Here is a 14,200-nt window from a genome sequence, read left to right as displayed (position 1 = left end):
AATAGAAAATTTGGACTTCAAACAGGAGATTCAAGAGACACATGAAAAGGTAAAATTAAATAAAAAGGCAGGGAGGGGGGAAAACTGTTATCAAATAAGATGAAACTGGCAATATCCCTACCTGGAAGAAAGACTTAAACAACTCTCAAGAATTTTAACTCTATTAGAGAGAATTTAGTTAGGCAGAAGGGATGAATACCCGTGACTTATTTGAGAAACTGTTAACCACTAAGATGAATCTGGATATATCCTTACCAGGAGAAAGACTGTAATAACTCTCAATAATTGTAACTGTAGTAGAGAGAACAGTCAGAAGTGATGGAAACTCAAGACCTTTCTGTGACTCAGATAGAATGATTTAAAAAACAATACCTCCTTAAGGAGGACAGTAAAGAGATGGGAGGATGGAGGGCAACTGAATGTGATCAATCTCATTACATTAAGAGGTACAAAGGACTTATTGAAATAGAGGGGAAGAAGGAAGGAGGTGAGAATCACCTGAATCTTACTCTCATCAGATTGGCTTAAAGTTAACATACATACACTAAGTTAAATTAAGAAACTTATCTTACCTTTGGAGTGTTAAAGGGGGGAAAGGGGAAAAGGAGAGGAGGAGAAAAAGGGAATCAACAGAAGGAAGGGAAGGAAGAAGGAGCAAAGTGAAAGGGAGAAATGGGGAAGGGAGGTTGGATACAGGACTGCAAACACAATGAAGATGGTGGTATTCAGAAACAAAATACTGGGTAATATGGATAAAGTAAAAAAAGGGGGAAATACAAACAGAGGGAAGATAACATGGAAGGCAATAAAGAAATAGTAATTATAACTTTGAATGTGAGTGGGATGAACTCCCCCTTAAAATGTAAACAAATAGCAAATTGGATTAAAAACCAGAATCCTACAATATGCTGCTTATAAGAAACTCATCTGAAGCAAGAGATACATATAAAGGTCAAAGGTTGGAGCAAAATATATTTTGCTTCAGTTGAAGGGGAAAAAACAGAGGTAGAAATCCTTATCTCAGACAAAGCAGCTGCAAAAACAGATATTATTAAAAGAGATAAGGAAGGAAACTATATCCTCCTAAAAGGTACCATAGACAATAAAGTAATTTTAATACTAAATATGTATGCACCCAATAGTATAGCATCCAAATTCTTAGAGGAGAAGTTGAAGGAGTTACAGGAAGATATAGACAGCAAAACTCTACTAGTGGGAGACCTCAACCTCCTGCTCTGCGATTTAGATAAATCTAACTATAAAACAAACAAGAAGGAAATTAAGACGGTAAATAGATTGTTAGAAAACCTAGACATGATAGACTTATGGGGGAAATTGAATGGGGATAGAAAGGAATATACTTTCTTTTCTGCAGTACATGGTACTTACATTATAGATACAAAAATCTTTTTTTAAGGGGGGGTTTGCAATGCAAATAGTGTTAAGTGTCTTGCCTAAGGCCACACAGCTATGCAATTATTAAATGTCTGAGGCCGGATTTGAACTTGGGTACTACTGACTCTAGGGCCGGTGCTCTATTCACTGCACCACCTAGCCACCCCTGATGCAAAAATCCTAAATAAAATTTTGGCTAAATGTCTACAACACTTTATCACTAGGACAATATATTATGACCAAGTAGGATTTATCTCAGGAATGCAGAGTTGGTTCAATATTAGGAAAACTGTCAGTATAATTAATTATATCAATAGCAAACCTGTCATAAATCATATGATTATATCAATAGATGCTGAAAAAGCTTTTGACAAAATACAGCATGTATTCCTACTAAAAACACCAGAGAACATAGTAATAAATGGATTGTTCCTTAGAATAATAAACAGTATCTATCTGAAACCATCAACATGCATTATATGCAATAGGGATAGGCTAGAGGCATTTTCAGTAAGATCAGGGGTGAAACAAGGATGCCCACTATCACCACTACTATTCAATATCATATTAGGAAATGCTAGCTTCAGCAATAAGAAAAGAAAAAGAAATCAAAGGAATTAGAACTGGGAAGGAAGAGACAAAACTCCCTTTTTGCAGATGACATGATGAATGACCTAGAGAATCACAAATAATAATCTAAAAAACTACTAGAAATAATTTGCAACTTTAGCAAAGTTGCAGGATATAAAATAAACTCTCATAAATCCTCAACATTTCTATATTTGACTAGCAAGATGAAGCAGAAAGAGCTAGAGAGAGAGAGAGAAATACAATTCAAAGTAACTTGAAACAATATAAAATACCTAGGAGTCTACCTGTCAAAGCAGACTCAGAAACTTCTTGGAATCAATTACAAAACACTTCTCATACAAATAAAATCAGGCTTAAATAATTGGGTAAATATCAACGGCTCATGGATAGGCTGAACAAATATAATAAAATGACAATTCTACAAAATTAAACTACTTGTTTAGTGCCCTACCAACCAAAATTCCAAAAATTACTTTAATGAGTTAGAAAAAATTGTAAGTAAATTCATATGGAAAAATAGAAAGTCAATAATCTCTAGAGATTTAGTGAAAACAGTGCAAAAGAAAGTGGCTTTGCCCTACTAGATCTAAAAATAAAATCAAAGATCAGATCAGATCAAAATGAATACAGGATCTAGACATAAAAAATATTATAAGCAAACTAGAAGATCAAGGAATAGTTTGTCTGTCAAATCTATGGAAAAAGAAGCAATTTATGACCAAGGAAGAGATGGAGAACACCATTAAAAATAAACTAGATAATTTTGATTACATTTCATTAAAAAGCTTTTGCACAGACAAAACCACTGTAACTGAGATCAAAAGAAATGTAGTAAATTGGGAAACAATTTTTAAGACTAGTGTTTCTGACAAAGGACTCATCTCTAAAATATGCAGAGAACTGAGTCAATTTTTTTATAAAAGACAAGCCATTCCCCAGTTGACAAATGGTCAAAAGATATGGAAAGGCAATTTACAGATGAGGAAATCAAAACAATCTGTAGTCATATGAAAAATTGTTCTAAATCACTAATTATTAGAGAAATTCAAATTAAAACATCTCTGAGGTACCACCTCACACCTCTCAGACTGGCCAATATGACCAGAAAGGACAATGACCAATACTGGAAGGGATGTAGGAAATCTGGGACACTAATACATTGTTGGTGGAGCTATGAACTCATCCAGCCTTTCTGGTGAACAAATTGGAATTACACCCAAAGGGCAAAAAAATGTGCATATCCTTTGATCCAGCAATATCACTATTGGGTCTATACCCTGAAGAGATTATGGAAAAAAAGTAAAATCACCACCTGTACAAAAATGTTCATAGAAGCTTTGTTTGTAGTGGAAAAGAAATGGAAACTGAGGAAACGTCCATTAATTGGGGAATGGCTTAACAGACTGTGGTATATGTATGTGTTGGAATGCTATTGTTCTATTAGAAACCAGGAGAGATGGGAATTCAGGGAAGCCTAGAACGATTTGCATGAACTGATGCTAAGTGAGATGAGCAGAACCAGAAAAACCTTGTACACCCTAACAGCAACATGGGGGTGATAATCAACCTTAATGGCTTTGCTCATATGGACAGGGCAATTATCAGGCACAATTTGGGGATATATGTGATGGAGAATGCCATCTGTATCCCGAGAGAGAATTGTGGAGTTTGAACAAAAACCAAATGTACCTTTAATTTTAAAAAAAAATGTCTTATTATATAATTCTGCTGTATCTCATCCTATTTGTTTTTCTTTTCCTTAAGGATATGATTTATCTCTCATCTCATTCAACTTAGATCAATGCATACTATGGGAATGATGTGAAGACTAAAACACTGCCTTCTGTGGTGGTTGAGGGGAGGGAAGCAAAATTGGGAGGGGGAATTGTAAAACTGAAAATAAATAAAACCTTTCTAAAATTAAAAAGCATAAAAAAAGAAATCATGAATGACTGGACTTCAGAAAAGTCTGGAAAGACTTGTAAGAACTGATGTTTAGTGAAGTTAGCAGAACCAGGAGAACATCATACACTGTGAGATGATAAACTATGATGTACAGTTTGTTCAATGATCAAGGAAAATACCGAGGAAAATGTTAAGGAAAATGCCATGGATTCTGATTGCAAAGCAAAGTATATAATGTTCACTTTTTAAATCTTTATGTTTTCACTTTCTTTCTCATGATTTTTTAACATTGGTTTTAATTCTTCTTTCACATCATGACTAATATGGAAATAAGGTAATTATTTACAACCTATATCAGACTGTTGCCAAGGGAAGAGGAGTGGAAAGGGTAGGCAGCAGAAAATTGTGGAACTCAAAAGCTTATAAAAGTATGAATGTTGAAAATTATATTTGCATGTACTTTGGAAAAATGTTTAGGGTCATCAAAAATGAATAAATAAAATTTAAAAACATAAACTGAGATCATAGTTCTCTTCCTTCTTCCCACTCCACTCCCCATCATTGACATAGAAACTAATTTGATATAGGTTATAAATGTTTCATCATGCAAACATTTCCATAATTTCATGTTGTGAACAAAAACACAGACCCCCTCCTCCAAAAAGAAATATTTAGAAAAAAATAAGGTTTTTTTTAAAAGAGCATGCTTCAATCTTCATTCAGATACGATCATAAGTTCTTACTCATTCACAGATGATCATCCTACAATATTGCTATTAGTTTTTACACAATCCATTTCACTTTGTACCAGCTCATGGTAAGTTTTATCAGTTTTTTCTGAGAGCATCCTACTCATCATTTCTTATAGCAGAATAGCATTCCAACAAAATAACGTGTCATAATTTGTTTAGTCATTCTCCTACTGTTGGGCATCTCCTCAATTTCCAGTTCCTTTTTACCAGAAAAAAGCTGTTATAAATATCCTTGTACATACAGATCATTTTCCTTTTTGTTTTTTCCATCTCTTTTGGAAAATCTACTGGTGGTACTGCTAGGTCAAGGGTAGGCATGGTTCTATAACACTTTAGGTGTCATTCCAAATTGCTCCACAGAATGGTTTAATCAACAACTCCATCAATAGTACATTAGTGTCCCAGTTTTCCTGTATCCTATCCAATATTTGTCAAATTCTTTTTCTTTTCTATTAACCAAGTTAATAAGTATAAAGTCATGCTCAAAGTTGTTTTGATTTGCATTTCATATAGTAAGTTAGAACATTTTAAAAATATAACTACATAATTTCATCCTCAGCACCCCCTCTTAAAATCTCTAGCTTCCTTCAAAGTTTTGCATATTTGAGGTATTTCCAGACACCCCAAAAATTCTAGCTGATTTTTACCACACATTTAGAAAAAAACTTCCTTTGCATATACTAAGATAAGTATATCTTGTTCTTTCCAAGAGAATATAGCCTCCCTAAAAGAAAGGATTGTTTCATTTCTGGCTTTTTATTGCCAGAACCTAGCAAAGTACTTAAAACAGAAAAAATTTAATAAATACTTTTGGGGGTGCAGCTAGGTAAAGCAGTAGATGGAGCACCAGCCCTGGAGTCAGGAGTACCTGAGTTCAAATGTGGCCTCAGATACTTAACAATTGACTAGCTGTGTGACCTTGGGCAAATCAGTTAACCCCATTGCCTTAAAAATAAAAATTAAATAAATAAATAAAACAAATACTTTTGGATAGATTGTGAATTACAGCCCAAACAAATAACTAGGAAAGACCTTAGTCATCAAATAAATATTTGTAATATAAAAGAGTAAAAAGACCCCAAAGGCAAAGTTAGGAAGAGTTGGGGCAAGGATGCAATAAGTGCCTTGCAATATTGCTCTCTTTAAATTAATACATCTATTTTAAAAGCCAGAATACTTTGCTATCCTTAATATATCTATTTTGCATGAATTCAAGGCATTTGAGATATTACAAAGATTCAAAGTCTCCTTTGGACACTTTTCTGAGCACAAAAATGAGAGAATATAGATTGTTTAAAATTGTCTATGTCTATTCAGTCATCTAATATACATGAGGTTTAATTCTCTAAGTAAATTTTACTTTATTTATCTCATATGTATGTATATACATATACATATACATATACATATATATATATATATATATATATATATATATATATACACACACACACACACACATATATGTATTTGCTTTTAGGAGAGGCTGTGAGGAATAATGGATGTGGCAGTAACTTTGAAGTGAAAGGGATCTGGCATAATCCCACCCTAGAAACTTAGCCAACTGTGCAATTTTGGTCAAGTTACTTTGCCTCTCTGAATCTGTTTCCTTCCCTGAAAAACTGGGGTATAAGTATCATCTGCAATAGAGAGTTGTATTGAGGCCAAATGAGATGTTTGAAAACTTTCAATTTTATATGAATGTGAGTTATTACATGTAGAAAAGGTGAAAATGACATTTTCAAATATTCAGTGATCCAACAGAACTGTGCCATAGTTATGTTTCTTAGTCAATTAACAAGTTGTCATCTCAGTCATGTATGACTCTTCATGATCCTATTGGGGGTTTCTTGAGAAGTATACTGGATTGTGATTTCCTTACTCAGCTTATTTTATAGGAATTGAGGCAAATGGGGGATGCAATTTGCCCAGGGTCACACAGTCAGTAAATGTACAAGGCCAGATTTGAATGGAGGAAGATGAGTCTTCCTAACTCCATACCCAACCCTCTAGGACATGGGTACTATCAACTAGCCTAACAAATAAATATGGCCAAAATTTAGAATTATTATCCTTTATTATCATTATTAGAAACACATAAAGAGAAAAAGTAAAATCCTCCAAAGAGAAAGAGGGGAATCCAAACCAACAACAAAAGAATGTGACAGATGAGAAATAGATATGCCATAAGTTCTTTGATAGCTTCAAGGTTCTTTCCCCTAAGGATGGTAGATGACATCAACTATGCTACCATTTGTTAAAGGTCAGTCTCACATGACCTGTTTTGCATGAAACCCATTGTGATCATTGCTTCCTTTTCTAGTTCAGTAAATTTCCCTTTATTAATATATTTTAAAATTCTACCAGGAACCAAAGTCAAACTTACTGAGCTGTAGCTTATAGTATTCATTATCTTCTGTTTTGAGTCACTGTTTACCAATCTCCAGTCATATGGTCCTTCTCACATCTGTCATGACCTTTTAAATATCATTGGCAGTAGCTAAACAATAGCACATAGCAATGTATAAATTTAACATGTAGGAATGACCTAAGTTTCTTTCATTAGCTTAGGTTGTTACTTGATCAGAGCTGGTGATTGCAATTCAAGGACAGAGAAGGGGTACTATTATCATATTCCTAATAGGCTATCGCCTCATGATTTTCAGGATCACACAATTCTTCCTAAGTCCCCTGCTCTAGCCACTGTCTAAGTAATATACCTTATTTAATTAAAAAAATTAATTTTATTTTCATTCAGAGGCAAACAGGATTAAGTGACTGGCCTATGGTTATATAGCTAAAAATTGTCTGAAGTCAAATTTGAGCTCAGATCCTCCTGACTCCAGAACTGGTGCTCTACCCATTGAAATACCTAATAGTCCCCAAAATACATACCTTCTTAACAAACACCCAACTTACCCTTTTTTTCTGTTCATTTTTTTTAGGGTTTTTTTTTTGCAAGGCAAATGGGGTTAAGTGGCTTGCCCAGGGCCACAGCTAGGTAATTATTAAGTGTCTGAGACCCGATTTGAACCCAGGTACTCCTGACTCCAGGGCCAGTGCTCTATCCACTGCGCCCCCTCTGCTCATTTTCAGTGAAGGAAGTATGCCTTTCCAAACACATAGCCCAGTCAAAAATCTCATCTTCTCAGTTCTCCACAATACTAATGAGATTACCTCTTTGCATTAGGATTTCTTTTTCACCTTTCTTTTTACACAAACTTCATATATTTATGAATCAGAGGTCACAGGTTTTATCAATGGGTCCTTCCTTGGATTCTATCTTCCATGATTTCTGGGGTATTCCTGCTATTAGTCTTTCTATTTTTTTAGGTTTTTGCAAGGCAAACAGGGTGAAGTGGCTTGCCCAAGGCCACACAGCTAGGTAATTATTAAGTGTCTGAGACCAGATTTGAACCCAGGTACTCCTGACTCCAGGGCCTGTACTCTATCCACTGTGCCACCTAGCCACCCCCCCCATTATTCTTTCTCCCTTCTAGCAACTCTTCATGCTTATCTAGCTTTCATCCCTTTCCTTCCCATTCAAAATTTTGAGTTGTTTTTGTTTGTTTGCTCATTAGGTTTGAAATAATCATATTAATAAAACAATTTCTTTAAAGTGGCTCTGTCTATCTCACTTAGATTGGCAATACAGTGGTCACACACAGGTTTAACCCACTGCTAATGAACACAACTTTGATGGCTGCATTTCTGAGGTGGGCTGATTCACTTTCCTTAGACAGCCTTGTACTCCTCCCCACCTGCAGCCCTCCTGCTTATCAAACTTTTAATCTCATCAGTAGGAAAATAAGAAGGGTTGGAAATAAGGCTATATTAAATTCTAAACATTTTACAAATATGATCTCATTTGATCCTCACAACATCCCTGCCAGGTAAGTGGTATTATCCCTAATTTACAGTAAAGAAAACTGAAGTAAATAAGGCATTTTTTTAGTTGTGTTGCTGTTTTTTTTTTCTCAAGGGTACACAGATTATAAATAGCTGAGGTTGGTTTCAACTCTGATCTTCCTGACTCTAAGACCAAAGGTCGATCCACTGTGCCACTTAGATGCATCAGAAGCAAGAATCATAGGTATGTGCCATCATACCTAGCCCAACAATACATTTTTACTAGTCTGTATCAAATTTATCCCCCCATGCCTAAACAAAAAGACAGAATTTAACTGTCTTCTTAATTAGCTATTTGCAAAATTTTGTTTCTCTTCTGAAATTCTTGCTTTAAGTGATGAGAACATTTTTTCACTAGTCTTCAATTTTATGCCCAAGACTTCATAACCCCCAACTATTGATTTTCTTGTTCTTCTCTTAGCAATCCTGTTGGTGTCTACATGAATCAGTGAAGAGAATAATAATAATAAATAATAAATAACATATGGTATTTTAAAGTTTCCAAAGTATTTTATAAATATATAATTTACCTTTAACTTTTACAATCCTCAGAAAATAAGTGCTTTTATTATCCACATTATGCATATGAGGAAACTGAGCAGACACCAGTTAGGTGACTTGCCAAAAGTTTTGCAGCTAGTAAATAAATTGGGATTTGGACTCAATATTCCTTCCTCTATCACTATGGTATTTAACTGTCTCTCATACAGAAATAATAGTATACCTGGTTTTCACTAAGCAATTGGATAAAATCCCTCAAGTTACACTTACGGGAAATTTGGAGAGCTTTAGGCTAAATTAATAAAGTTTGATGGACTCAAAAAATGATGGCATGATCAATCCTAGAAGAGAATGATTAATTAATTATTCTTTACCTTGAAAAAGACTCTAATGTCATGACCCTAAGATCTGGCTTTGGTCCTGTTCCATACAATATTTTCATCAATTGGAAGAAGATAGAGATTTTACGCTTAATAAATTTATGGTTGAAATGAAGCTGATAGGGTTATTCAATCCACTGGATAATAGAATTAGTGCCCCAGTGATGAACTATAGCTAATAAGATTAAAGTTAATAAAGATAAATAGAAAGTCAAGTTATGATTAGAAGACAATAATTCAAATGGACAGAAATGAAAATTTTAGTCGATTCCAAGTACAATAGGAGTATGCAATGTGATGTGATGTGACAATCAAAAAAGTGAATGTGACCCTACATTAAAATAAACAGTGTTCTGGGCAAGAGACATTATTGTACCATGATATCCTGTTCTGGCCAGACAACATAAGGAGTATTCATTCGTTTCTAAGTTACATTTTAGGAAGATCATTAACAAGTCAGGGCATATCCAGTTGAGGATAACCAGAATAATGAAGATATAAGAAACTTTGCCAAGTAGCTTGCTTAAAGGAATTAGGGATACTTAACAAAGAAAAAGAAAAGATAATAACTATCTTCTAAGATGTGAGAGCCATCATGAAGAAAAAATGGTTTGTTTAGTTCCAAAGGGCAGAAAATATTTTGCTCAGCACAAGAAATTCACAAGTTATAAAAATTACAAGCAAACACATTTCAGGTACTTTTAGGAAAAATTCTTATCAATTAGAGTTATCAAAATATAAACACTTGACTAGGGAAATTGTCAGCTACCACAACTAAAATTTTCCCTTTTTTTCATAGTAGACACTAAATTAATGCATACTGAATTTAATAAATCTGGAGATTGGAAAACCATGTGATGGAAATGCTTTAGATAGAGGTTCAACTAGATGTCCCTGAAGTCTCTTCCAACCAAAAAAATTCTGTGATTTTAGGGAAGCATAGACAAAATTAGTCTACTTCTCAGAAAGCAAATCTAGCTCATGATTTTTCTTAAAGGAGAAAGTTATCCATAATTTTGGCCTACATGAGTATTAATTTGCATTTTCCCCCCTTCTCTTTAAGTCCTGGTCCTTGATAGATATCAGATCACTCTGAAAATAAGTACCTCTTTAAGCAGGAAACTAACATTTTCTTGCCACTGACTGCTCACCCCCATCATTAACAGTAAGGTAATGATAGCAATAATTATATTTCTTTCTAGTTTTAAAATATCAATAATCATTCCTACAAAAAATTTCTATAGATAGTAGAAGAGTAATAATGCATATAGGGTGACATATGCATGTAAAGTTTCATAGTATTAATTATTTATGAAATAAAAAAGATAAAGAAATGATTCCCCTTAACTATATATTTTAAAAAAAGACATTTATCAAAGACTTTAAATACCATAAAAATGATCACCTAGAATCAAATTCAGGACATACAGAGAAAGAAAGAGAAAGAGTAATAAGTATTAAATGTTTTTGAAAATGGTTACTTATACTGGAGGAAATCATTCTTAGAAATGATCTATTTGTTTAATAGACTTCTAGAACTAATAAATGCTACGGAAATGTCACTTCTAAAATTCAAAGTTCCAACTTCCTCTAAATGCCTAGAAAATGATAAAAAATAATAAGAGCCAATAGTCATCTAGGTACAGGTAATTTGATAAATGATGAAATTCTAATATTCTACTGAGCTTAAATGATCTTTCATCATGGTCTAATATTAATGATCAAAATAAGCATCATGCAATGGAACTTGTCTCTAAAGAGGATAAAAAGGCCATTTTCAAAGCAATGTTTATTTGTTTTGAATTCTAATGATTTTTAAAGCAATGACACAAAGGAAGCTTAGTATACTGGTATTGGATAAGGGTATATCGCAGTGCAAAACAATGTGGGGAAAAACATTCTTTGCATTGTCTTTGGCAAACAAAGAAATGTGCTTCCAAAATTTTGAAAATATATTTCAAGTAAAAAAAAAATTTACATTCACAGAGAGGTCATAATAATTGGTTGGATGATCATATTTCTTTAAAGTGAAAATAAAGAATAGTACTGATCATGAGATTAGACATTAAAATCAGGAGAGCAAAAATGGCAGATGTTCTCAAAGGTATTTTTGGCAGTTCTTTTTAGCATAAAACAATTTGTTGCTTAGGAATTCCAATTATTTTGGAAATCTGAACACCGGGATCTTTATCATTTTTTAAATTTATTTTACTTTCAATTTATGGAATAAAACAAGCTTTTTCATTACAGAGAACAAAAATAGAGATGATTTGCATGAAACTTTGATTTGCTAAGCATAACTTGGTATTTCTTTCAAATAAACAACAAAATTATCATGTAATTTTATTTTCATTTTTTTTCTTCCCTCTTCTCCCCCAACCCTAGAATGATATGGGTGGTAGAGAACTGGTGTTAGGAAGGGAGGTTCCAGTCTCATTTCTGACATGTAATAGATGTATGACATTGAGCAAGTCATTCAACTGTCTGAGATGATCTATTGAAGAAAAAAAGTATCTATCTGTATTGGAAGAGGTCATTTCCTCATTCAGAAATTCCTTATACCAATAAAATGACAAATCCAGTCCTTATTCCAAGGACATTAATTAGCAATCACAACACTATATCAAATAAGGTGGTTTTGTAAACTGCCACAAGATTTATTCTATAATCTATGTTGTCTAATATATTAAATAAATAACTATTAAAATAAATTACCTAAAAGAATTTTTTAAAATTAATTTATTGGTTTTCTTCAAAGTTGAGCTAAAATTACTTCTATAACTAAGAAAGCAAAAAAGAAATTATGTTGATCATTATTGTTCCATCAAAAACAAAAGACTACCCCAATCACATAATTAACATGTGGAATCCTGAATTGGTCTATACCTTAACTGAGTGTTGGAAAATGGAAAGCCAACCCTGACTGGAAGGGGAACCACAGACACAGTTGAACCTTATACCAACTCTAGCTTCAGTTTTCCAGACCAGTCAGATGCTTATAAAAGACTAACATGCATGGGACCATCTTCAAGGATTATAGTGATTACCAAAATGAAAATATAGGTTTGGTTTTGGTTATTGGCAATTCGATAGGTTTCTCAAAGAATTATCTATTTATATTAGTATAGACCAGGTATATCAACATAATATAATGGAGAGATTTCTTACTATGAAATGAAAAGTTCAGGTATAATTTTGCAACTCACTAGTCAGAAAATTTGGGAATAATCATTGAATCTTCCTAAACCTGAGTTTTATCAGTTGTAAAATAGAGTAATAATTCAACTTAGCAAGTATTTGTTAAATATTATAGTTATATTATGGCTGGCATATGCTAAAATCTAGGGTCCTAAGACAAAATGAAATAGTATCTGCCTTACCTAGGGGCAAATACAAAGTTCACAGGTAAATAATAAGTGATGAAATGAGATGGGGAAAGCAGAGAATGAATTAACTACTGATAGGGTTGGGTGGGGGTTTCAAAAAAAAAAAAAAAGATTTCCTCATCTAGGAAGTAACATTAGAGCTGAACATTCAAAGGAGCCAAAGATTTTAAGAGGCAGATATGAGAAGGATAAACACTCCAATTATGGGTGGAAATCTATGCAAAAGAATGGATGGGTGATTTGGAACAATATACACAGAGAATAGAAATTTGGCCAATTTGGCTGAGATATCAAGCATATGAGGGGGATACTATGAAATTCATAAAAGAAAGAAAAGTTAGACCTAGACTCTGAAGAACTTGTAACACCATACTGAAAAATTTATATTTTATCCCAAATATAATTGAAAATTCATGAGCAGAAGACAATCAAAGTCTGTGCTTTAGTAATATCTATCCGAAGCTCACATGGATTGGATAGAGAAACAATTCTACTATAACTGATTAGGAAAAAGGTGAAAAGACCTGGTGAGTCACTTCTTAAGTGACTGAGTCACTTCTCAAGGTTCATTTGAGTTTTGTATGCCATATTGCATGTGAGATGGTTGGAACTTATTAAAAATTATATTGATGGGGCGGCTAGGTGGCACAGTGGATAGAGCACTGGCCCTGGAGTCAGAAGTACCTGAGTTCAAATCTGGCCTCAGACATTTAATAATTACTTAGCAAGCCACTTAACCCTATTGCCTTGCAAAAACCAAAAAAAAACTATATTGATACCAGTTGTTTCTATCAGTATTATTGTATTAATAATATTTAAATTAAGATAGGGATATGGTCAAGAACAGTGAAGAGGGGAAAAAGAAATGTATATTAAATATTGAATAATGAATTGAATAATGAATATTTCTATAAATGAAGCATCCTAAACTTTATTCATTCACATAAAAATGCTAGTACTGTATCTTTATTATAAAAATCATCACTTGGATAGAAATGGAGCCATATGAAAATTGTAAGAAGCCAAGACTAAATAATGTAACCAATATGGCAGTCAATATCATAGAGTATATCCAAACATACTTCAGAAATGAGAAAGGTTAGATTTATATCATATGTGGCACATAGTCAATCCAGGAAGTATAAATGTGCTTTCTTGAATAATGTTACTATTGAATTTTGGGAAAGGGTAAAACATATTTCAGATTAAACTTTTCACATTTTTTCCAAGTTTATACCAGCTTCTGAGAAATGTTCACCAACACATTATAGCCAATATATAAGGGAATGCAAAAATGATTTCTATAAAAACCTTCTCCATCAAAAGTTTACTTGTGGTCCAAAGTTTTCTCCAACAAGTGGATTATGCAGTTTTTATACTG

The sequence above is a fragment of the Macrotis lagotis genome, chromosome 3 (genome assembly GCF_037893015.1).
Source record: "Macrotis lagotis isolate mMagLag1 chromosome 3, bilby.v1.9.chrom.fasta, whole genome shotgun sequence".
NCBI classification, from domain to species: Eukaryota; Metazoa; Chordata; class Mammalia; order Peramelemorphia; family Peramelidae; genus Macrotis; species Macrotis lagotis.
The sequence above is the reverse complement of the archived record's forward strand: the minus strand, read 5'-3'. Positions refer to the sequence as shown.